The sequence below is a fragment of the Emys orbicularis genome, chromosome 3 (genome assembly GCF_028017835.1).
Source record: "Emys orbicularis isolate rEmyOrb1 chromosome 3, rEmyOrb1.hap1, whole genome shotgun sequence".
Classification (NCBI taxonomy): Eukaryota; Metazoa; Chordata; order Testudines; family Emydidae; genus Emys; species Emys orbicularis.
This window is the reverse complement of record NC_088685.1, coordinates 212,090,943-212,118,002: the sequence shown is the minus strand read 5'-3', so window position 1 is coordinate 212,118,002 and position 27,060 is coordinate 212,090,943.

The following is a 27,060-nucleotide window of genomic DNA, read 5'->3' as shown; positions in this document are numbered from 1 at the left end:
TAACGTTGTGAAAAACATTTGTAAAAGAAAAGCACGTCAGAGTTAAACTTGAGAGCCTGACTTTAACTCCTACAACTGTGGGAAAATGACAAAGACAGTCAGATGCATTCCTTCAGTGTTGGTTATCACTTGCCTATCCTGGCCTTTGTTAGTTCATGGTGGAGAACTTTAAAATTACTTAAATGTAGGTTTTTTTTTTTTTTTTTTTAAAGAATGTATAATTATCTTGATTATTTTCTTCATTTTTACATAAAAGACCATTTGTATAGAAGGTTCAGAAGCGTGTAATATTCACCACAAATGGAAACAACTCATTTGAAGTCACTTCTAGTCTATCACGTAAATATATATACATATTTCTGAATTGCTTTAAAATGCACAACGTTTACCTGCATACACAGGAATGGATGGTCCAATCCTGATCCCATTGAAGTCAATGGGCATTTAACCTGGACTATCCATGAGATCAGGATTGGTCCCTATACCTTGTACATATTATTTAGTGTTGTTGTAGCCATGTTGGTTGATTTAAAAAAAGTGTGCAGTATGTACCAAAAGGCGTTGAAGGGCACTGGCCTTGCATATGTTTGTATATAAAAGAAAAATTTAAAGGGATACTGGGCCCAATCCTTACTGTCAGGAATATTTTTTCACATGCCAGAAGTTCCATTAATATCTCATTGCAAGTGTATTGACTAGAAGGTTGTATCGCAACATAATCATCTGCTAGTTACCAAGTAAAAATATTCTCCTAAATCCAAAGAAATGTAGCAAAAGGTAAACTCATGTTGCATAAACAGAGCTTGCTAACATGCTGAGAATAGCACTCTCTTCCTGCTTCCTTTACAGGAATAACAATGGGACTGTTTCGATGACTAAGGGCTGAGGGATCAACTCTGCTGTCAGGTCAGATCTGGACCAAAATCAAAAGGTATGTAACCAGTTTTCAGGGAAAACTCATTGATGCAAATGGGAACTTCACCATAATTATGGATAGGAAAATAGTTATTTCCTTTAGAAACATACTTTCCCCAAATCCATGACTATTGGAAATGTTTCTACCTACTTTTTAAAAATTTCCATGCAAATAGATTTTTTTAAACAAATAAACACATCCTCTGTAGCGTTTGCCGCCCAAACACTGCGACAATGTGCTAGTGCGGGAGAGGCAGAAAAATAAAACTGCCTGGAAACAAAAGAGAAACTGACCTTTCTCTTTCAATTTTTTCAGCTGAGAAAAAATAAACACCATAAAGGATAAAAAATAATTAAATCAATTTTAAAATCCCTTCACCTTCAGGGCCTGATCCTGCAGCTCTTTTTAGTAACAAAGGCTACAAGAGATTTTTGTAATTATTTTAAATATATTATTCTAAAACTGACAATGTTAAATTAACAGGACTTTAGCTAAGCTCAGAGCCCTTCTGTTCTATTGCAGAAACACAGGTTTAAGATTAATACCATGCTCAGTAATAATGCGTTATTCTGGGTAATGGGTATAATACATTCTCTGCAGCTCCTCTTAAAAGCGGAATATCTCAACTATTCTAACTTTGTGTTTTAAACTCTTACTAGGGATTTGGCTACACTGTGAACTAACATTGCTTCATCGTTTTAGATCTAAACACGCACACTATTAAAGAGGCAAACTTCTAGTGCTGATTGTGTTTTTCAATATCTGGCCCTGGCGTAACATTACTTTTTAGATCAGAAATCAGGAATTTGACCAGCAAACCAACTGCATTTTGTGAAAAAAGAAGGAAAGGCAAGGAAAGGGAGATGTAAGTATTGATCTAAAATCTATCTATCAGTTTTATAAAGTTATATTGAATCCAGCTTATATTTACTCTTCAGCTTTGAACAAATTATGGGTCTAATCTGATTCCCCTTAAAGTCAATGGCAAAATTCCCAACGTCTTCAGTGAGTGTAGAGTATGAGGAGGTAGCCGTGTTAGTTTGTATCCACTGTTTCAGTGGGTGTAGGATCAGGTCCCTATTATTAAAGTTTGTCTGGCATGGTTTTTGCTAATACTTATAGTCTTTTTATTGCTTCTTGGTCTTTCTATACGTTAACCATTATGAGCAAAACAGTGTGCAAAAGTCAGATAATTCAGTGTTCTTTACCACCAGCTTTCTCAGCTGCAGCTACCCTGTATTTTCTGAAGATTGGCACACACACAAAAAGTGATCATTAAATAACTGACACACAGTAGCATTCAACAGGAAAGTGGCATGAAGAGCTTTGGGGGCCCCAAAGGCACCCCCTGAGCCATAACTATCTTGTTTGTCTTTGTGCATGGATAAACAAGAATATTTGTATCTTGTATGCTACCTCCTCAGGAGTAATAAAGTCCTGTGACCTTATTATACTAGGCTAAGAAATCGGTATCTTCTGACTAGGAGATCTTTGACCTGAATTTGGAGTTTTGTCATTCAGAGACAACATTCAGAAACACATTTTTGTCCATTGCCGTGCTTGTATATATCAGGTACCACATACATAGAGTCACACACACTATTATGTGTGTGTGAGAGAGAGAGACTTTCCAATATGTGATACCTGATACAGCTTTATATGAAGGGATAATAGACACATCAGGGCCATAAGCCACTGCCAAAGGAAATTGACTTCAGTGGGCTTTGGATCAGGCCCAGTTTCCTGGAATCAAGGAAATGTTTATGATATCCACTCTAAAAACCACTCCATAGATTCAGTGCAGTTCACACTCCGTGTGAGCCAGAGGCATGCGTCAGCTAGGTGACATGTTTACAAACTGGCAATATATTTGTGCTGGAGATACATGTAAACCTGACTCTGTCTTCCCAGTAGCAAGCAAGACTTAACAATGCCTCTGAATGTTCATTGCAGAAAAGAGAAGAAAAAGTAACACATAGAACCAATCAAAGGGGGGAAAGGAATATGAAATACCTCCTGAATCTTCTAGCACTGGTCAAATAGTTACTCCAGGATGACTGCTAGTGATGGACAGATCCTTATTTGTAAGTATTTAATGTTTCTTAGGAAGCACTTCTAAAAGAAATTGGTATGTAATGACAGCACTCACTGGAAAACAGGCCGATTAGAAAATGCACTAACTTATCTGGTATTCATTTGAAAAGTAAATGGATGCAAGTAAAGGTGAGAGTTCACTACCAATTCAAATATTTTGCTTTAACAGGCACTCGCACTCCTGCTTTAATTCAAGCAGAAACACAAGTATGAATAATCAAACTGGATGATGCTCATCAAAACCTTTGTGCCTTGCACCATTTCAAATGGTCATTGAAGCTTAATGGCAAAAAATTTACATTATTCCTTTAATTTGTATTCTGTTCCTTCCTTCTGAGTGATGTGATTGTGATTTTCTGTTGCCTGCTGTATTATTTTGATGCAAATGTTATGTGTTGCTAGAGTCCAATTTCCTGCTTCTCCATCCCTCCCCCCTGCTTCTTCTTTTCCTTTAGTAAAGAAAGGACAGCTAAAATAGTTCAAAATCGGGTGGTATTTAAATAGTTCCTTAACTACTGGTTCTAATTAAGACAAACAATGCCGGATCTTGAAGCACCTTGAAAAATTAATCATTACCTAAGAGGTAGAGGAGATGTCGACATTAGTGGCTTTGCTTCCCCCTTTCTCCCCCTCCCGAAAAGAAAGTGAGGAATCCAAATTCTTTCCACAAAAGAATTAAAAGAAATTTGTAATTCCGCTAAAAACCCTCCCTTTTGCTGGCACATAATCACCCAGGGATGAATGCTTTATGGAGATACACGGGGTTGCAAGCCAAAGCCTGCAAACACAAGGCCCCTAGGGTGTTCATTGCATGTAATGTATGCACAAGCTAATTTATTATCCTGTGACTAATTTCCATTTCTTGTGCTTAGAGTTGCCTGGCTAATTACAGGGATGTTTTCTTAACTTTCGTAATTATGTTCTCCGCTTTATAGCAGGCAACAGAGCTAAATGAAGGAGGCCTGGCAGCCCAGGGCTCCCAGGCAGCTGCACCCGAGTGAGATGAAATCCGCGGCAGCGGGAGCAGGGCAGACAGGCCTCCTCAGAAGTCCCCCAGTCTTTGATCAGCTCCAACAGGCTGCGCTGGGAGCCCGTGTGCAGGGCCAGCCGAGAGAACGCCGCGTGATTACATTGACTGGCTTAATTAGGGGGAAAGTTGGCTGCTAAATGGAAGCTGCCGCGTCTCCGGGGCGCTGGGATGGGGAGCGGCCGGCGGGCGGGCTCGCAGGGGGTCCCCGGCACAAAGCGCGCCCCGCTGGGCGCACGCACTCCGTGGGGCGCTTCGCATCCCAGGCGAGCCGGCAGCCCCGGGGCCTTTCTTCTCGCTTCCTTTGCAGCCAGGCAGGGGCAGGGGAGGGAGCCGGTTGCAAAGTTACTTCTCTGGCTTCATTAGAGAGCCGGCTCTTCCCCCACCCCCACGCAACGCAATTAGCCAAGAAGCCCTGGAACGCGCAACTCGGCTGCACGCAGCGATCCCTCCCCAGCGGGGAGCTGGAGCCATGCGCGCCTGGCCGGCTCTCTGCGTACCCAGAGATGTGCGGGCCGCAGACGGAGAGATGTGGGCGTGTGTCAGTAGTGAGGCTGAAGAGTGACCGCAGCTGACTCACTACAAACACACCTGTCCAGAACAGGCAGCTGGTTTGCTGTAGGGGTTCCCAAGCGAAATGTGCAAAGGGGGGGGTTAAGGTGCCTGTGCAGCTAGATCGATTTACAGCGCGTTTTATATGGAGCGGCTAGATGTGGCGGGGAGGGGGGGAGTGTACACAGAACCATCTACCTGTGGCGCGCACACACCTGTATCTCGAGCTAGCGGTGTGAAATTTAGATCTATAGAGAAGGATAAATAGGTCTAGAGAGGTATGTGGGTGTATGGTATGTATAGAGAGACACGTATGTGTGCCCGTCTATCTAGCTATGTGCTGTTAAGTGTGTTTTATACATATAAATAGAGAGGGATACATATATCTGTATAGGTGGGTAGATGTGGGTGTATGGTTTGTATAGATAGCAGGGCGTACACGCGTGTGTATCTACATGTCTGCACCTCTCTCTATAATACAATACTAATGAAATGTGTGTGTGAACGATCCAACATTTGCAAGAAATTTCTTATTACCAACGCTCAGGAGAGGAAAGATCAACCCCAATTGAATGTCATTAATTGAATGAGAAGGCTGGAATTGGGTTGTTGTTTTTTTAAATGCACAAATAATGTTAAAGGTAGTGACAAGGGGACAGACCAGAACGAAGGGCCCACGCACCAACTCCTGGTATTTACTTACTGTGCCCAGATTTCCGGTTATAGCCTTTCTTCCTCTGCCCAGGTGAGACAAGCTACAAACAGGATCTGTGTGTCTGTCTCTCTCTCTCGATCTCTGCTTGTACTTCTGTGTGGAGCAGGGCTGTCGGTGTACCCCAAAATATAGCAAAGCTCGTGTCTGACTTTTGTCTACACGCAAACCAGTGCTTGGCTTGGAGAGGAGACGCCCGCCCTGCATGGATTGTGTGGCAAAGGGAATGAGGAAGAGGTTGGCGAGCATTACCAGCACCGTGTAATCATTTTCCCGGGAAGTACTCGGAGTCCCTTTACAAACTAATATTTGAAGCTATCAAGAGGCGGCCAGCTGCAGCGATCAGACAGCGCCGCGGGCACTAGTGAAATGCGAATTCCAGACTTCAACTCAACCCCCAAGGAGCATGTGGCACCACAGGGCTGCTCCCCCGTCGGAATGCTTTGCAGACATGATTGTATTCTTTCCCTTTCCTTGTTAATGTCTGCTGCATGCAGAATCCTATTGCTAGTTTGACACGACTCCTTCCCTTTCTTCTCCTTCGCCCTCGTGTGTGTGTTTGGGGACGGGCCAGGGGGCTGTTTTTACTTTTGCGATCAAAAAAAGCCAGGACGGGGCATCAAAACGGGTTGCAATGAACGACGCTTCCCGAGAATCTCGAAGTCTCCAGCCCGAGCAAGCTAACCGCAAGCCCGCAACTGGCTCCCCCCGTGCTAGCAATTCCAATCCTCAATTAAGGAACGATGAAGGACTCCTGCGTTGGAGTGGATCGAGGAGAACAACAATGCCTGCGAAGTCTGCCTTTCATCCCTGCGAGTGATACAGGTGCCGCGCTAAGAACTGGGAGCCCAAGAAAATGTAATTACTTGGGCGACGCTTTTCATTTTTTTTAAAGGTTATTATTCCTACTTCGGAATGCAAAGTGCTTCTGAAAGACAGTCGGCTGGCCTTGGTCCCTAAACTGTATTACGTTAAAGGTCTGCCGCGTGTCACACACAATCTACAGTTACTAATTTAATGGCAAGGCGCTGTAATAAAAAATCCCCGATCCTTCGCAGTGTCTTCAGCTAGGAATTTTGCATTTCTCCTGGCTTTTAAATCACCACCACAATACCTTTTGTGCACAGGAGAACCAATTTTCGTGTGACTCCCCCTCATTAGTCATCTATTTGTCTCCTCTCTAGAGTCTCCTGCGGGGAAAAAACAACACGGGACTTCAATAGGGCTATTTACCAAACACAAGGCTCTAACTGGGGCTTTGTTGGAAGGGAAGTGTGAATAGTGTCCTTTGGATCTAGGCAAACTCTCTCCCTGGCCTGTTGTGAGGAGCCATTGTTTGTGGCTGTTAATAAATGTGCATTAGCAGCGCCTCACTCTACAAACTCACTGGTGTGGAGATTTCGCCTGCCTAATACATATTGTTCTTGAGGAACAACTGTTTCATCTCAGTCGAGGTCCAACTTCTGGCAAGCAAACCACTGGCCACCTCTTTCTGGGATCACACCGCAAACTACTAGCCCAGAGCCACTCTTCAAACCAACTGGTGAAGATCACAATGCTAAATGCAGTGTCTAATTATTCTAATTTACTGAATAAATTATAACAGTTAAAAAAAAATCCCATCCTCACTATCCCTAAGACACATGAACTTCTTGGGTGAACTAGTTTCTGGAGAAGATTTCCAGTCTCTGGTTTAGGGCAAGGATCCCATCTGATCCAAAGCCCAATCAAGTCAATGGAAAGACAATCTGATGTGGATCAGGTCCCCAATGCTGTGGTCACCTCACATGTAAAATACCAGGTTTGAAACCAGTGACTGATTTCACAGGCACATCCCTGGGAGGTGGCCCTGCCAACCTTCCCCCATTTGTCCAGAGCCCCCAGTGTGCACATCGGTTTGAAAAAAATTAAATACAATGAAGTCCATGTTGTCTAAGCAGGTTCCACATGTCCCGCCCCACTGGTGCTGTCAGCCCATCCCATAGGACAGTGCGACAGAGAATCCTCCAAATTCATTAGTCTGAAGAACCACCTAATGACTAATTGCTCCCTCAAAAAGCTACAAGTATATTTGTTCAGCAAGTGCTTTTATGTGGATACATCTTGGACCAATGGATTTACACACACCAAAACTCCCTTCGTCTACACCAGTTTCGTCTCCACTACCGTGACTGGATTGTCAGGGTTTTTTTTTTTTTTTTTTTTGGCAGTAATCATAATTTAATCACATAAAACACCAAGCCTTAAACATTCAACTATCTGTGCTGCTTATCATATTTTTAAACATATCTCAGTCGGCTCTAATTTTTATATGCTGAAATCATTCATGCATTTAAAATTATTAGACAGATAATCACTTCCTTGAAATAATTTCAGCACTCATCTATAATAAAAAAGATTTCTTTCAAAGGACCCTTAGTTAAATGGGCTCAGTGCTACTTTCTGTATCATGTAGGTCAATTTAATTCTGCTCTATACTCTCTATACAACTAAACAATTGCTTTTCATAAACTGGAGAGCACAGTGAATGCAGCCTGTAATATCCATCCAGAGATGGCCTTGAACACTTTCATTAATAAAAGCTTGACATCTGAAATTCCACTTCTTTATTGTCCCTTATCAAAGAGTTAGTCAAGATTTCTGAAAATTAATGTCATATTAATAAATACTAATAATGGGGGGGAAACCTAAGAATGTCAGGTACATCATCCCTTTACCTGAATACAGCTACACCCGTACACTGCATGAACAGCATTTCTAGGACAACAATCTTAAAAGCTCAAGAATATCATTCTTGGAAAGATGCTGTTTGTAACTCTAGATGGCAAATCACGGCTCTGATCCTCCAAATACTTACACGTGGACTTAGCTTTACTCATGTGAGCAGTATCACTGAAACAAACTGGACTACTCCTGTGTGTAAAGTTAAGAATGGCTAAGATGCCAGTGTGCTGAGACCACAGCCTATCATGCTGGCCAATGCTGTCTCACTGTTTCATTGTACTCCTCCATCCTTCTCTCTGTCTCCATCTGTCGTCTCTTGTCTTGTACTTAGGTTGTCTAAGCCCCTTGGGGTAGTGACCATCTTTTGTTCTGTGTTTGTACATCTCCTAGCACGATGGAATCCTGATCCATGACCAGGGCTTGCAAGTGCTACCCCAATACAAATAATAAGGGCTTGTCTACACTTACATTTTATAGCGCTTTAACTTGCTGGCTCAGGGGGGTGAAAAATCTCCCCCCTGAGCGCAGCAAGTCTGAGCGCTTTAAAGTGCCAGTGTAGACAGGTTCTGAGCCGCCCTCCCAGCACTCAGAGCTAATCCCCTCGTGGAGGTGGATTACCAAGAGCTCACGTGCTACCACACTCGCACTTCAAAGCGCTGCCACAGGAGCGTTCCCCCAGCAGCGCTTTGAAGTTTCCAGTGTAGACATACCCTAAGTCTTTGCAGGATTGGGGCCTACCTGACTACACTCCAGAAGAGCCTCCTTTAAGAGACTAGCCACCCTCAACTTCCACTGGCTTCAACGAGAGGTTAAGAATCTTGCAGTTCTGAGACAGTAAAAGTGTTACTATTGCACTCCCAGACAGGATGGCACAATAGAATGAGGTAATTAAGTCCCTCTACTACAAAACAGGGCACTCACAAAGACACATACATGTGGGTTCATTTGTCTTCTGACCTGCACACACACCAGTCACTTCTGCTCCTCAAATTTAAAACAGCTGCTCTCCATGGATATTGCATAAGTTTTGGAGACAGAATTCCAGGCCCTTGGCTTCCCATGCTTGTGTGTTAATGGTGTTAACTGAATAAAGTCCAGACCATTGACACATACACTTGGTGCTTTAAAAGGCCAATTGCACAACACTGAAAATAATTGTGAGCCAAATCAGTTGGGAGGAAGAAATTAATCAGTGGATGATCATTAGGAATTGTTTAAGAACATTTTATTAGAGGACCAAAATACCACAATTGAGAAATAAGGCCATATTGGTTTAAAAACTGACCTGGTTCAGAGAGGAAGTGAAGGCTGCTATAAAAAATAACAAATGGAAGAAAGGGGAAATTGGTAGTAATAAACATGTCAGAAGATAAGAACTGTAGAAGATTGATAAGGGACGCAAAGACACAAGGAAAAATCTATGGCCAGCAGAGTTAAGGACAATAAGAAGGAGTTTTCAAACATATATTAGGAACAAAAAGAATCTTAGCAATGGTATTGCTCCATTACTAGATGGAAATAGAAGAATTATCAATACTAATGCAGGAAAGACAAAAGTGTTCAGTAAATATTTCTATTATGTATTGGGGTGGGGGGAGATGATGTAGTCATATCATATGATAACACTCTTTCCATTTCTCTACTATCTCTGGAGGATGTAAAAAAGAAGCTATTAAAGCTGGACATTTTAAAATCAGCAGGCCCAGATAATTTGCATCCAAGAGTTTTAAAAGAGCTGGCTGATGAGTTCGCTGGGCCATTAATTTTTTTTCAGTAAGTCTTGGAACAATGTGGCAGTTCCAGAAGACTGGAAGAAATCTAACGTTGTGTCAATATTTAAAAAGAGTAAACAGGATGATATGGATAATTATAGGCCTGTCAGTTTGATATTGATTACCAGCAACATAATGAAGCAGTTGATGAGGGACTCAATTAATAGGGAATTAAAGGAACATAATATAATTAATGCCAGTCAACAAAGGTTTATGGACAATAGGTCCTGTCAAACTAACTTGATATCTTTTTTTTTAATGAGATAAATTTAGTTAATTAAAGTAACAGTGTTGATGTAATATACTTATACTTCAGTATGACATTCAACTTGGTACCACATGACATTTTGATTTAAAAACTAGAAAGATATCAGAAACAGAAGTTGGTCCAATAAAAGATATTACCTCACTCACCTTGTCTCTCTAATAATCTGGGACCCATACAGCTACAACACCACTGCATACATAAAATTAACATGGCACACATTAAATAGATTAAAAGCTGGCTAACTGATCAGTCTTAAGATGTAATTTGTAAACAGGGAATCATCATCATCAAATGACTCAGTTTCTAGTGGGGTCCCTCAGGGATCAGTTCTTGGCCCTACACTATTTAACATTTTTATTAATAACCTGGACAAAAACATAAAATCACCACTCATACAGTTTACAGATGACACAAAAATTGGGGGAGTGGTACAGAATGAGGACAGGTCACTGACTTAGAGCAAGCTGGATCACTTGGTAAGCTGGACATAAGCAAACAGAACATAGAAGAATGTAGGCCATACTTACAGGACGGTGGACTCTATCTTGGGAAACAGTGACTCTGAAAAGGATTTGGGGGTTGTGGTGGATAATCAGCTGAACATAAGCTCCCAATGAAACACTGTGACCATAGGAGCTAATGTGATCCTTGGACGCATAAATAGGGGAATCTCAAGTAGGAGTAGACAGGTTATTTTTTCCCTATATTCGGCACTGGTGTGATCGCTACTGCAATACTATGTCCAGTTCTGTTGTCCATAATTCAAGAAGAATGTTGATAAATTGGCGATGGGTCAGAGACGAGCCATGAGAATGATTAAAGGATTAGAAAACCTGTCTTCTAGAGACTGAGCTACTTGAGTCAATCTATTACGCTTAAGAAAGAGAAGGTTAAGGGCTGACTTGATCATGCTCTAGAAGTAACAATATTTAATAATGGGCTCTTCAATCTAGTAGAGAAAGATATAGCATGATCCAATAGCTGGAAGTTGATACCAGACAGTTTGAGACTGAAAATAAGGTGTAAATTTTTAACCATGAGAGTAATTAACCACTGGAACAACTTGGCTTTGAAATCTATGAATCTCTCTTACAAATGGGACAAGGAGAGGGTGATCTTTTGTGGGCATTTCTTTCATGAAGTGGAAACTTAAAGCTTTTATTTTGTTAGCAAAAAGTGCTCCTACCTCTGAGCTCACTGGAAGCCCCATAAATCACTCATCTAGTCTCAGTGGGGCTGCAGAAGCTCTAAACGCTGATTTATCAAATCATCTGAGAGCTACTTTCCGCATGGTGCAGTAACGTTAATGGGAGTTAGGCACATTGGGCCTGATCCAAAATACAATGAAGTCAATAGAAAGGCTCCCATTGACCTCAATGGGTCACAAATTTGGCCGCTGGCTCTTGAACCTACTGATATCATCTGGAGTTTCACCAGAGACAGAGGCCAGCATAGGGCCCATTGGGAGAAGGATTGTCTGAGCATCAAATTCTGCCTTCAGTTAGGCATAGATTTGTCTCTGAAAAAATCTACTCTCCCCAAAGATAGTGCAGTTCCCAAAATTCACATTTTAGACAGTTTGCAAATCACCCGAAGGAGGGAATGGTTTTCCTCCCCAATGAATTCCTTTAACCCACGCCAAAAGTTATTTTTATACGAACATCTGAAAAATATGGCTCTCGGGTGAAAGCGACTTTGTTTACGTTAGCTGGAAAACATTTGCCTACAAGCCTGAATTAATGCGAAGCTAATAGCGGTTTCCGTCAGGTTATACCTAACAGTCAGGTAAAGCAGAGAGACAAATGCCAAACAAAGTATTCAGGGCAGCATGTGGATTTGTCACTCTCCCTGGAAAACTCGGAAGCCATAAGCAAATGAGTGTATCACACTGATCCATGTATGTAGCTATTTTTATTTGTAACACACATATTTATAATGATCTCCTTTAGAATTCCATAGGGCTGGCAAGAGAATCACAAGAGAAGTTGCTTATATTACTTAGAGGGGAGGCAAATAGGAGGAGATCATACAGGTATACAAAATAATGAATGGTCCGTTAGACATTCCTCTTTACCCTTTTTCATAATACAGGGAGACACCCAATGCAGCTGAAATGCAACAATTTAAAACCAATGAACAAATAGACTCTTTTACAGAATGTATAATTAATCTGTGGAATCCCCTGCCGCAAGATATCATGAAAGCCAAGAACTCAGCAGGATTCAGAAAATGATTAGAACACAAAAACACAAATATGGGAGTTGTTTGTGTTGATAGATAGATACACAGGTAAAATACGTACACATAGTATGCTTGTTTATACACATTTTGTGATTTTATTAGCCATAAATAAGAGAAGAGGACAATCACAATGTGTGTAAATATTGCATTACTAAGCCACACATATACTGCTAAGCTGTTTAGACTCTACAATTAATGATTCCTCCTGTACGGTGTATGTTATGATGCTATATTATGTCTGGTAAAGAAATGCTTGTGGCAGTCCATTCTAGACTTCTAGTACTGGACAGCCAAAAGGAGGCATATGGTAGACACAAAAACGCGTAAGCAGAGGCTCATATAAAGCCATATGTACGGGTTAAACACTGGTCAAGGGACTGATCCAAAGCCCAAAGAAGTTAACAGAAAGATACCCACTGGCTTCCAATTACTTTGGAGCAGGCCCTAAGTATAGCAGCACTGTAAATCTACACACCACACCAGCCCCAAATCCGCAAGTAAAGATCCATTAAATTGGAGGGGTAGGAAATTCCTGCTGCTTTTTTAGAACACAGAAACTTACCGCCAATTTCATTGTATGTCCTTTTTTCCTTCAAAAGGGAAGAATCAGTGACTCTGCAAAGTTTCCAGAAGAGCCTAACATAAAATGGTTCCAAAGGCTTGTTTCTTTAGCAGTATTAGCATAGAGTCCCTCTATGTTAAATGCAGTTGTAGCTTAAATGACACTAATATGTTACTCCGTGACACGCAACAGGGAGTTACGCTTGTAAATTCCCATGCATGCTCACCTACTCTACAATATGGAACACAAGGGGACTGATTTATAGTGATTTTACGCTGCCGTTGCACCGCTGACTTCAGTGTAGTTACAGTCCTGTAAGCAAAAGCAGGATCAGGCCCAATGTTCATTGAAAACATTATAAAAAGTAGCTATTCCACATATGCATAGCCACTTTTCAAACCGAAATAGCTCTGTCATTTCCAAATGGCATGTACTGCCTGGCACTGTGATATCATTTGCACTCACTATGAACACATATGTTCAGAACAGACAGCTGGTTTATTTTAGGTGAGGGGAGGCGGGGGGGGGGGAGTTCCAAAGAAAAATATGCAAAATGGTGGTGTGTGTAATACAAAAGGTTGATCACCCTGTGGGAAATTTACCATGTGACGGGGAAGCAGGTGTATGAGAGGGGCAGTGGCACGTTTCCCATAGAATTATCAGCCTTTTGGATTAACCCCACTGGATACAACATACAATTTTGCAGAGAACTTGGTTGTTATTTATTGTCCACAGTATATCTGCTATGCAAAGAGCCAAAGATATTACACATCCCCTCGCTTCTGGAGACTGAGACGAGAGAAAATGTATGCTTAGTTCTCATACATCACATTTCATCAGTAGATCTCAAAGTGCTTTACAAAGGAGGTCAGGTTCATCATCCCCATTTTACTGATGCAGAAAACTGAGGCACAGGGAGGGAAAGTGACTTGCCAAGGCCACCCAGCAAGTCAGTGGCACAGCCAGGAATTGTATGCAGGTCTAAGTTCCAGTCCAGTGCTCTACCCACTAGGCCTGTTGATTTCAGAAGCTTCATTTATGACTGATGTTTCATGGGTTTTATGAACATCTTTGGGTACCTTAACAGAGGTGGCTGAATGAGGTGTGTTAAACATAGAAAACAGATTGGAAGGAGACTGAAGTTTTTATTAAAACAATTCTCCATGAGGTGAGACACTTATATCAAAGAGGGGGGGGGGAACTATTCATTGGAGAGGGTCAAATCTTTTTGACAGAAAATGGCTTTTTCAACAAAACAGAACTTTTCTTTAAAAATTTCAATTTCTATCCATTTTTTGGTGGTTTCATTAAACAAACAAACAAAAATCAAATAAAATTTTGTTTTCGTCTAAAGTCAGTTCCCTACCAGCTCATTGAAATGCGCACTCCCTGCTTCCATTCATGCTAAAGTTAAATGGAAATGCTTTAAAAAATAGATTAAAAGAGGAGGTGGGGGGAGGGGGGCTGCTTTACGTCCCAGATAATGAATGGCCAGATTTTGGCCAGCTTGCATGGCTGCGCAGGGGAGTAAAGGGGCATAAGCTACTCCCTAGTGACGGTTACCCAGATCATAGGTGGCAGCATCTGTGGGGTACCAGCGGGCAGGATGAGGCTAAATGGGGTGACAAATGGGCAGAACTAACTGCCAAGGCTCCTGGTCAACATAGCAGGTAGCATAGCTGCAGGGGGAAATCACACCGTGCCAGGTACAAGTTACTTACCCTGCAAAACAGGGGAAATCTATGAGGCAGCAGACTGTACTGACTGTCAAGATCTTCTTCCAGGCAGCTCCTAGGGCAGCATAAAGAGCTGCCTCTTGCAAAGCCCAAACTGAGCCCTGAACACTGACAAATACATATGCTTTAAACACAGAAATAACTGAAACATCCCTTCCTTGTTTACTTATCTGCCAAGACCTGAGTTGCAGGTTCTGTGTCTCCCCTGCAAGTGTTGATGGCATTATTAACACCTAAAGCAATGCAGAGATTAGAGCCGGAGCACTGTTTAGCTCTGAGGAATGACAGCTGCTGTTGCAGGAGAGATCTAGAAGCTACACCTCAGGTCTTGGCAGCAAAATACACTTTGAAGTTCACCCCTGATCCTGGTAGGTTATGTCTATCAAAATCAATAGGAGTTTTCTTGTGGAATGTGGCCTTCTACGTACATTATGTATTTGTTTGTAATTTTAACCCAGGGTTGGAGGGGTGGGAGAAATCACTTGAGTTTACAGAGCTCCACAAGTTAAAAAACAAGAGGTGGGACTGAAGCAGGTCAATAGCCAGTCAGAGGAGGCATTAGAGATATATTCAAATCAGCTTGGAGAGCCTTCAATTTTTTATTCTGAACTAATGAAATCCCATCCCTGGGTACTGCCAGACCCGGCACTTCTCTGAGAGGGCTTTAAGTCCGCACATGAATTGGGCTGTGATCTCAAACGGTTTTGCAACAACAACAACAACAACGTATTTATTTTCCTTGTCAGCTCACTTTTCATGGCAACACAGTAGATTGTGCATCCAGGACCTGATTCCGAACCCACGGAAGTCAATTGAAAGACCCCATTTGTTCCAAAAGGAGGGAATTCAGGTTTCTTTGCTGCAGAATGAAATTAGCTCAATATACGGCCTAACATTACAGGCCTGCTGCTATGGAATTGTCTGAAACTACTTGGAGCCCACTCCTCTGGGTCAGTTACAGTCCTGCTCTGGAATAAACTAGACAGCTTAACAAACAGAAGGCAATGACTGTCTTTTAAACAGCCCCCCCCCCCCCCCCACGACTATACACACTTCCAAAGTCCCTGCTCCCCAGTCTGTGTAACGGTTATTAGTGAGTGTTTTAAAACACAGAGAGCAGGGAAAGGCAGAGAAAGATCCCAGCTTCTTGGGCACATTTTCCAAATTGGAGATGGGTGGAAAAATCAAAGAAAACCTCCCCTTGCTGGCTAAAATGCACCGAGCCACTTGAGCCTGGCATTTCTCAGGTAGCCATGTGCCCCTGCATGCTGCTGGATTGGGGGGGGGCGAAGGGGGCATAACTGCTTCAACTCTTTTCTACCTTCTTCCCATCCCAAGCTTTGCTCTAACCAGGGAGGGGCAGTTGCTGGGTGGGTTTATTTGGCACGCGGGTCATTTTAAACTGTTGCATCCCAAGTGGGTGGGCGCCTGTCACAAACACAGTGAGGAAATCAACATGGAGAAAAAATAGACCCAAATGGCACCTTGTCCCCAAGGGTGGGAGAATGAACCATCCCACCCACCCCCGGGCGGCTTTGCATAGCTGCATACTCTCCTTCAGGAGAAATTCTGCCCGCAACACCCATTCAGAGAGTGGCACATGCTGACTCAGGGATGCAGGGCAAGGCTGAGGGGGGTTTATTGGCACACACATTCTCCCTTTACAGGGGAGGAGGGAGGAGGAAAATCCGCTTTAAGAAAAAAACCCTACCACTAGTTTTCCCATTAACATTCAGCAACTTACTGCAAATCACCGGGGGCGGTTTATACCCCTGGCTGGGAATCAGGCACCAGATTCTCGAGAGAAGGAGACGGGTTTTGCAAGCAGAGCTGCAGGTTACTTCAGAGCAATTAAAAAAAAAATCAGGCCGGAGATCTGATTGCTAGGCGACATCTCGTATTGAGATCTGGCCAACAAATTAGCAGGAAGTATATTCATGGGCGGGGGGAGGGGAACGGGACGATTACACGATCACATCCGAATGTATACCACCACACACACACACACACACACACACACATCTAAAGTCCCCAAGCAGAGTTCCCCTTGGAGAATGAGAGGCCCGGGGTTCTGCTGTGTGCATGGCAGCTCCCCAGGGCTGTGATTACCCAAAAGGACCGTGCATCCATTGTGCTTTATTGTTCCAATATTTGTACCTCCAGACAAGTGGGTCCGAATAGGGACCCTTTCCCTTTACATGATCGGCGTGGGGTGAAAGGCTATCAAAACTCCCCTGTAAACCATGGCAGGATGGTTACAACGGGCACAACCGGGTCTGAGTTGTGGCTTTCTCAGAGGGGCAGGTAACAGAAGGGACCGAGCCCTGAGCACGGAGATCAAGTCTCCCTTTAGACAGAGACCCTGTCTTTCAGATCTGAGAGGGGGTAAGGAGAGTAACCATCGAGCACAGTAAAGGATGTCCTTAGGGCTGTCGCCTCATGTTTGCATCTGGCTGCTGGGATCCTATGGTGGGTGCTAACCCCCATATGAAGTAGAATATGCCCGTTGGGAAGGATCCAGGCCATTGGATTTGGACGACCTGGTTCTGTTATTGCCTCATCCACAGACTTCTAGTGTGAATTTAAGCAAGCCCGTTGAACCGCCGCGTGCCTCAGTTTCCCGTCTGTAAAGCGGGGCGCTGTCCTGGCGCGGGGAGGCGAAAATCCATTCCTGGTTGTGAGCGCCCACCTCTGACAGCGAGGAGGGTAGTCTGCCTTCCTAGAGACGTCCAAACCGGCCCGGGTTCGTACCCAGCCTAGACGGAGTGAGAGCGTGATCCGACGGGGAATAGGGCTATTTTCACCGAAAGATCATTCAAACCAGCGAGCCAAACCCATTGATACGCGCTGCCCTGGAAGCCACTAATACACATGTGCCTGACCCCCTCCCTGCAGTCTAGTGGGGACAGCCAGTGCCAGCACATGGGGCACTTTGCCATGAGGGAAGGCGTGTGTGTGATGCGTGTCCAGGTGTGGGAGAGATCTGTGTCTGAGGTGTAGGCTGGGGGTGTATATAGGAGTGTGTGTACGGGGGAGATGCCTGGGGGTGTGAGACGTGTCTATTGATGCGTGTGTGTCCGTCCATAGGTGTGCGAGCGAGAGAGGTCCCCGCCTGACATCTGTGTCTATCAAACGCCTGTTTGTTTCTGTGGCGCCGGCAAACAAAAGAATTAATCAGCCTCCAGGGTCGCTTGGCTAATAACGTGGCGTGTTCACTTGGATCCTGGCAGGGGCTGCAGCCGCTGACCCGGGTGGCTTGCCAAGCCGGCGCAAAGAGAAACCTCCACCGAATCATTTCCAAACATGAAAATGGCTCCATTGTCATTACAGCGGGGAGATTGAATTCGCCTCATCAAAGCGGAGGCTGACAGGTGACTCAATAGGCTGGTGCCAAGCGCCGAGGCAAGGAGATTAGCAGGGCACTGATATCATTATTTCCGCCTATCACAGATTCGGCAGGGAGGCAATTGTAATTTCTGGGCTTATTAGTCTGCCTGGGGAGGGGGGGGGGGGGGAAGACACCCGAGCGATAAAGCTCCCGGTGACAGCCAAGCATTTGTGCAGCAAGTGCTGTCACAGTGACACTCACCAAATGCCAATGTGCCTCCGTCCTCGTAATCCTCCCTAATCGAGGTTAAAGCCTGGCACGAGGCGCTCTTCGCCGCAAGCAGGACACTGAGCACATTTGCATTTTAAAGTAAAGAGCCAGGCTCCTCGGTGCAGCTTGGGGCAATTCAGTTGGCAGGGGAAGGGGAATCCAGCCCGCTCCCAGCTCCCCGCTCGCGCGCCGCGATCCTCCCCGGGATGAATGAACGTTCCCGGAGAACAATGGGCCCCCGGCTCGCCCTTGAGCAGGAGGGCAGCGCGACAGGGCTGAAATTAGATTGTTCGATTCGGTAACAGGGCGCGGAGAGACCGGGGCGAGGGGTGGTATTTAGCCAAGCCCCCTGTTTTCACAGAGGTGTTTAAATCCCACCAGAAGAGCTGGGGAGAAACAAAGCTAAACCCTCTCCAGCTGCAGAGGCAAGCAGCACGTTACAGATTCTGAGGGCTGCTTCCCAAGCCGTCAAGCGCCCACACAGGTTTCAGCCTGGGGCCCTTTCTGCTGCCCTGTTTGCACTGCCCTGTCTGAAATGGAAACAGGAGCGGGAGAATAGTTTGGTGCATTTGGTAACATTCACGCTTGTCTTAGCCGGGAAAGAATAAAAATGTTTCCCCTTTTTTGGGGGGAGCCTGGTCGTGCTTTTCTGGTGGTGATCACAAACTCTAACGTCCTGTGCTCGTTGTGAAATAACACACCCGCACACTAAAGGAATTTCTTAAGGGAAAAAAAAAATACAGGTGGTAAACTGTTACTTTTTCACATTTAAATCAGAGACCAATTAAGAAGACTGTGTAATTCAATTCTTGAGTGAGTGCCACTGAATTCAATTTGTTTCAGGTCAATGAATATAATGTGAAGTTATTAACAAAAAGGTCAGAGACTGCATATAAAATATACACACATGACACAAGCAGTAGTAATTAGTACACATTTCACATGTTCTGTTGCTCAGACATATGGTGTAGAAAGTCTTAACACGATTAGATGTTAATAAATGTTCATCTTTCTCTCTCTCTCTCTCTGTGACATAAATTGATTTTAAAGCTATCCCCCTGGTGCTTTCACGATTCACTGAAGGTTAAATATACGTGGTTTAGATTTAGAAAACACATCACTTTAGTGTTTAGTTTGAGATGTTACCTGGATTCTGAGCCCAATAGGAAACCGGCGAGTTCCACCATGTAGAATACTACATCATCCAATGCTGCCTCTTGTTTCCAGTCTGAATAAAATCTCATAAAAACCAATTAACAGTTTCTAGCTGGTTACAGGGAGAGAGAAGCTGTCTGCTCCAGAGTTGTCAGGTTTAAGAGCTTTGTAGTTTGCAATCTACCTTCACTCATTTCAGAGTAACAAAAGAGAATATAGAGTACCAATATTTTAAACATTTGTTCAGCACTGGAGGGAAAGGTTGTTTTTTTAATAAATGTTTCTATTTTTCCTTTTAAAGAATAACAATTATTTATACCCTGTTAAAGATTAAAAATTGAGACTGGACGGTTGGTCATGTGATTAGGGCATGACACTGCGGACTCAGAAAACCTGGGTTCCATTTCAGGCTATGGCACAGGCTCAGTGCTTAATTTGTAATGAAAGAGGTGCCGGGGCTCGGACAATATTTTTACATTCATAACTGGTGCAGCCAGCCCAGTGGTGCCAGGGCTAGGAACTGCCAACCCTACAGGTGCCAGGGCTTGGCCCTGGCACAAATTAAGCACTGCCCAGCCTCCTGCAATCACTTTGGGCAAATCACTTAATCTCTCTGGGCCTCCACTTACCATCTGTGAAACAGGATTAATAATGCTCCTTTCGTCTATCTTATCCATTTAGACTGTAAGATCTTTGGGGCAGGACTACATGTGCATCCAGCATCCAGCATAATGGCACCTGATCTCTGCTGAGGTCTCTAGATGCTGCTGTGTTCAAAATAATGAATAATAAAAACATACCCCTGCGGTTGTGTTTCTGTAGCTCAGGAGAGACACAAATGCAGGAGCAAATTGAACTGGAGACAGGAGAGCACTCCTGTATGCTACACAGGGAAGTATACCTAATGCTTTTCATCACTTACTTCCAGTGAATGTCTTACCAAAGGGAAGATAAGAGCAGTGGCTTTCTTGAGATACAGGCCACCTAGGGTATGCCTATAAAATAAAATTTGTATCCACATCCAATCTGCAAAAATGATCCATGGATATAAAGTGGATATCCGCAGTTTTGCAGGGCTTTATATATAAAATTTGGATCTGCATCCATCCACGATCCACAAAAATGGTCCACAGATATAAAGCAGATATCTGCGGATAGACATTCATCCTCAGGCTGGAGCCTGGGCTCTGTGACTCCATGTTTTATTAACATAAGAACAGCCATACTGGGTCAGATCAAAGGTCCATCCAGCCCAGTATCCTGTCTTCCGACAGTGGCCAATGCCAGGTGCCCCAGAGGGAGTGAACAGAACAGGGAATCGTCAAGTGATCCATCCCCTGTCGCTATTGTCCATCCTCATTGCAACATAGACGTACCCTTAGGCATATGCTCCCATCACTCACTTGCCGAAAAGTGTAGCAGCTCTCTACAAAGCCTCCGAAGCTTAGGCCCAAGCTAAAACCTTGTCTTGGGGAGCTGGCTGCCATTCTCACACCATTAAAATCATCCCATCCAAAAGATCTGCAACCTCAGAAAAAGGAGGGTAGCCTGCATAAATGAGGGAGGAGTCAGGGCATAGCTGGGCAAAAGTGTCCCCTCCAGATACATATGCAGACGGGATTCCTCTGCAGGCAGATCTCCCCCTGCCCCTCTAGAAAGGTCTGTCTTTCCGTTCTATGTTTGTCTCCAAAGCAGATTGCAAGGAGTTACAAAGGGATCTCACAAAACTGGGCGATGAGGCAACAAAATGGCAGATGAAATTCAATGTTGATAAATGCAACGTAACTCACACTGGAAAACATCATCCCAACTACACATACAAAACGATGGGGTCTAAATTAGCTGTTACCACTCAAGAAAGAGATCTTGGAGTCATTGTGGATAGTTCTCTGGAAACATCCACTCAATGTGCCGTGGCAGTCAAAAAGCTAACAGAATGTTAGGAACCATTAGGGAAGGGATAGAGAATAAAATAGCAAATATCATAATGCTTCTATATAAACCCATAATATGTCCACACCTTGAATACTACATGCAGTTCTGGTCGCCCCATCTCAAAAAAGGTATATTAGAATTGGAAAAGGCACAGCGAAGGGCAATAAAATGATTAAAGGTATTGAACAGCTTCCATCTGAGAAGAGATTAAAAAGGCTGGAACTATGCATGTGATGCTATATGGAATATGAGTGACTATTTATAATATTACTGATACCAATATTATAAAATTGCAATGAATCTTACAAGGTAGGCCATGTAAGGTATCAGTGGTAAAGGTATGATTGGCTGAATATGATAACCATGCATGTATCATCTTTGTATTGCAAGTTATAAATATGTGTGGTGTATTTGTATATCAAACTTGTGCTGTGTTTCTGGGTGACACCCCTAGACAGATTGGCATCACCACTCTCCAGCATGCTTGATGGCCTATCAATGGCAATCAGCTATACACTTAACCTTTTGAGAGAAGGCAGGGGTTACACCTATGAGTCAGCAGGACATGTAGGGACATGCCTGTGGACAGAGGACCCCAGAGTGTATTTCCATGCCTGAGGCTGTGAGTTTGGGACAAAGGAAGTAGAAACCACATGGCAAAGGCTAAAAAAGTCAGCTGCTTCTTCTCCATTTTGTCTTTAATCCTGCTTCCTACCTCTGGAGCAACTTTTCTACCAACTGAAGTATTGAACAAAGGACCGAATGACCCAGCCTAGCTGTGGTGTGTTCCAGAGGGACTTTCAAGCCAGCAAACTCACTAACACTGCTAAGAATCTGATATATAGACTTTAAAGTTTGATGTGTGTATCTGATTGCTTTGACCATTTAACAACTCTCTTCATGTTCTTTTCTTTTATAATAAACCTTTAGTTTAAGATACTAAAGGATTGCGTGGTATTCTGGGTAAGATCCAAATTAATATTGACCTCAGGGCCGGCTCCAGGCACCAGCTGAGCAAGCTGGTGCTTGGGGCGGCAGATTGTTGGAGGCGGCATTCTGCCCAATCCTAGGGCGGCACGGCCGCTTTTTTGTTTTTGTTTTTGTTTTTGTTTTGTTTTTTGTTCTTGTTCCGCTCCGGCCGCCCTGTAGGGCAGTCCTCTTCCTTCCCTCCCCGCCGTCCGGAGCAGAGCCCTCGCGGCAGGCGGCAGGGGGCGGCGCAGCGGGAGGGGGCCGCGTGGCAGCGCCCCTGCTGTAGCCCTGGCCGCCCCCTTCTCTCTCTCCCCCTCCCTCCCCCAGCCGGTCCCCCTGCACCCGCGCTCCGGCTGCGCCGCAGGTTTTTTTTTTGTTTTTTTGCTTTGCCGTTCTGGCGGCCCGTTTTTTTTTTGTTTTTTTTTTGCTTGGGGCGGCCAAAAAGCCAGAGCCGGCCCTGATTGACCTGGTAATGTGGCTGGTTCTCTGGGGATCAGAAGAACACTTTTGTATCTGTGAGCAGAATTTTTAAACAACTTCTCACTTTACTGGACCTATGTGATGATCGGGAACCAAAGAACTGGAATGCAAAGAACTGGAATGCTGTGTGATTTCTTTTTTCAGCTTCTTGATAACCAGCATGGGGATTCAGGAGCACAGTTTGTGACTGGTCAGGAGCCTAACTTCAGTGTTAACCTCCAGTTTTGGGAGAATCTGCTCTCCTTTTTGCAGCCTGCTCTGACCTTGGCATTTTCAGTGTGGGCTACTCTAGGTACCGCTGGTCACAATTCAGCTTAAAAAAAAGACAACTAAGAGGGGATATGATAGAGATCTATACAATCTTGACTGGTGTGGAGAAAGTGAACAGGGAAGTGTTATTTACCCCTTCATGTAACACAAGAATCAAGGGTCACCCAATGAAAGGTTTAAAACAAACAAAAGGAAGTACTTATTTACACAATGCACAGTCAACCTGTGGAACTCACTGCCAGGGGATGTTGTGAAGGCCAAAACTATAGCAGGGTTCAAAAAAGAACTAAATAAGTTCACAGAGGATAGGTTCATCAATGGCTATTAGCCAAGATAGTCAGCATAAAACCTCATGCTCTAGGTGTTCCTAGCCTCTGATTACCAGAAGCTGGGAGTGGATGACAAAGGATGGATCATTTGACAAGTGCCCTGTTCTGTTCATCCCTCTGAAGCATCTGGCATTGGCCTCTGTCAGAAAACAGGAAACTTGGCTAGATGGACGATTGGTCTGACCCAGTATGAGGTGAATGACTGAAATCATGATACCATTATATTTCCACTCACCTTTTTCTCCAGCTGCATTCATCAGGAATAGCTTCATTATATTTCAACTGTTTTAATATTAAAGTCCTGGGGTAAAAATTTAAAATGACACAGGAACCTGAGTCCCATATTCAAAAGTGACATAGGCACTTGGGACCCAGATCAAAGGTATTGAGGTGCCTATTATTGAAATCCATGGGATTTAAGTGCCTAAATACCTATGAGGATCTAGGCCTAAATCACTTTTGAAAATAGGACTTAGGTACATGGATGGTTTTGGAAATGTTACCCCTGGGTTTCTTATGCTCCCGCCTTGTAGAAGTACTCTTTGTGCACACTCTATACCATCTGGAGAGAGCTATGACTCTAACTTGAGGAAGCCTGAGAGCATTTTGGTAAGACAATTATGGCATCTTCACCTTCCAAATCCTCTGTCGTGTCCAGAGTACAAAGATTATTTCTCTTTAATCCGGTTCCCAGGCCATCCAGTTTTTCCTCACACTCGCCCATTCAGGGGAAAAATTTCACTTTCATCGGATTTGTTTCAATGGAGGCTTTTTGTAGCTCATTTTCTAAATTCAGGATTTGACATTTGAGACATCACTTCTATGAGAACCAGTGCCTGTTAAAATGCTTTCTAGTTTTTCCATCAGGAAGATTTTGAATGTTGCTAAATCTTGTACCAAACCTTGCCACGACATAGCTGACTCACACTGTGATGTTGGCTATGGCAAGTTAGGTTTCAACCTCTTGTTAATTTTTTGTTTTTCACTTAAACCCATTTTTGACTATCCAAGAATTATCCAGGTAACTTATTTTTCGCTTATTTAATCTTTATATATTAATGGAGCACTGAAATATTGGTGAGTAAGTATCAGGTGCATGAGGAAAGCAGAGACAGGGAGTCAATTATTAAAAAGTTTTTGGCACTTTAACAGTTTTGTATCTCTTTCAGAGGTTTGGTGAAATCCAATATGATTCAGCCAAATAAGGTTTTTCAAAGATATGTTTTAGGCAAATGCACTATCTTTTACCTGAAAATTACAGCAGGACCTAGGATATTTACAAAGCTAGAGCTCTACTTTTGTATTGGCTCGATATGTGCGTGTGTGTAAACTGAGTTGCAATCACTCACCATTCTACTGAGCATGCATGAACAACAAATTGAGTGGAATTTCTCATTGAATGTGCAGATTTTTGCAGACAGGCATGGAATGGAACAGCACCCTGAAGGAGTCCAGTGCCCCGAACTGCACACTCAGGGAGACAAGGCTCAGAGAGGTTGTACTTTATACCTAGCTCTCAACAGACCCATGGGACCATGTAGCATCTGGTAATAGCCAGGACCATGAGATGTTCTAGCCACGCCCACTCTGCATATTCTTCCCCCAACATCAGGAATGGGGCTGGCTTATGAGCCCAACAGCAGGCTTCAACGATGAAGGCTCTCCTTATGCAGGAGGAATCATCCCTTAACCAATTTAACTGTCTTTAAGCCTAATTTGCACAACCAAAGTAGCCCAAAGCAGCCTGTAAGGGGCTAAGGATCACTGAGTTTAAGATGGCAACAGGACACCCAGAAGATGTCCAGGACACAAATTGAGTTGTGAGAGAGGACAGTTGGGATCTGATCTGCTTCCATTTGAGTTAATGACAAAACTTGCATTGGACTCCTAGAGAAAGAATCGGGGCAGAGAAAGAGATGGGAATCATCCACATGGAGGTGGTAAATGAAATCCTAGATGTAGGAAAGGATGCCTAAAGAGAGAGTACCAGGAGACTGAGTACTGGGGGCCACCAGCAGGGAGGAGGAGAGGGGAGGCTATGGAACCACCAATGCAGATGTTGGACAAGAAGGAACAAAAGCGGAGCTACAGAAGCCTAGAGTAGAGACAAACCCAAGGATCAGTCAACTATCAAATAATTGTGTCAAAGGCAACATAAAGATCAAAGAGCTGAATACCAAAGAGCCCCTTAGACTTAGCAAGGAATAAGTCCTAGGGATGTAGGTGAGGGCAGGTTCAGCAGAGTGCAAATGGAAGCCACATCAGAGGGGATTAAAGAAATAGAGAAAAGAGGACCTCAGTATACAAAATTAGCGATCCATACATTTAACAATGAAACAAATCATTGTGCTGAGTCCAGTCCCACTAATGACACCGTCAAGCTGTCTGGAGTGGGTTCAGGAGCATGAGTACCAACCTCTGGGCAGACTGTTAAGAAGCAGGGCACAAAGCCCCAAACTGGTTGGGAGTTCTATACTTAGATTCACCAACCAAGTGTGAACTCCTCTAGCAATAGAAAACCTTTAGCATAGCGTCACAGACAGTCCCCTTGGGTACTCCGACCTGTCTTGCCACTCAGGCAGGCTTGCCTTTGTGATAGATGATCCCCTAGGCCAAAAATCACAATATTCAGGTTACTCCCAGTCCCAAAGGGCCAGTCACTTACCCCTGGTCAATTGCACCTTAGATCTTTCACCAAAGACAACACTTGTAGCTAGTCCTATAATAAATTAACTAGAAAAAGAAAATAAGAGTTATTTACAAGGTTAAAGCAGGTAAACGTACACACACATGAGTTACAGTCTTAGGTTTCAAAAGGGTGGTAGAAGCTTCTATAATAAGCAATATATAATGTTTCACTATGTCTCATTTGGTTTCAAAGGGCCTTCTTGTGTGCAGGACCTAACACCTTCTGTAGGAAGCCAGGCTTTACATTAATTAATGCTTCTTTCCTGTTTGGTGAGTTACATAGTTACAGAGGTTTACAATGTAAACACTCAGTATAACCCGATAACATGGGGCACAGAGGTTAAGTGAGATTAATACATGCAGCATCCTACAAGCATTTCCTAAAGTTTAAACATTAAGCACATTTTTGTAAACCTAACAGCTATTTTAACAACATTAACACACAGGTGAGCCAGACTGGTTTCCAGCTCTGCATTCGTCTCTGTTCAGTTGAGGCCTAGCAGCCTTGGCATGAGCTGGCACCTGGTCTGCCATCAAATAATAGTTGATCTTCGATTTAATTTCCCCCTATCACCAAATAGATCTCTGTGGCAAATTCTTTTGCACCAAGCTAAGGAGAAGCCACTTTCCTCCCTGGCCCCACCATCATCCTGTGATCCACACCAGTAGGTGTGGTGATAAGCCATTTTAAAGGTTCCAGTCCAAGTGTATCCTTATCGCTGCGACTGCGCCACAAACATACCATTGCCCAAGAAGCTGAAAATACAGAGGTGCACAACGGAACAATGTTGGTGAGGCATTTTTGCCACCGTGCCTGGGCTTGCCAGGTGTCAATGCAGGATTTGTCATAGTAACCTGGCTGTTCCATCCAATAGATGCAAAATATATATGAACTAGGGAACAATTTTATAATGACCATGATTCTCTCGGATCTCTCAGAAGCGGGTCTGGTCGGAGGAAGAATGATGATGTAGTCCTTCCTTTAAAGTGAAGACAGAAAAGCGGCAGAAATACTTCTAGGATGCTGGAAAT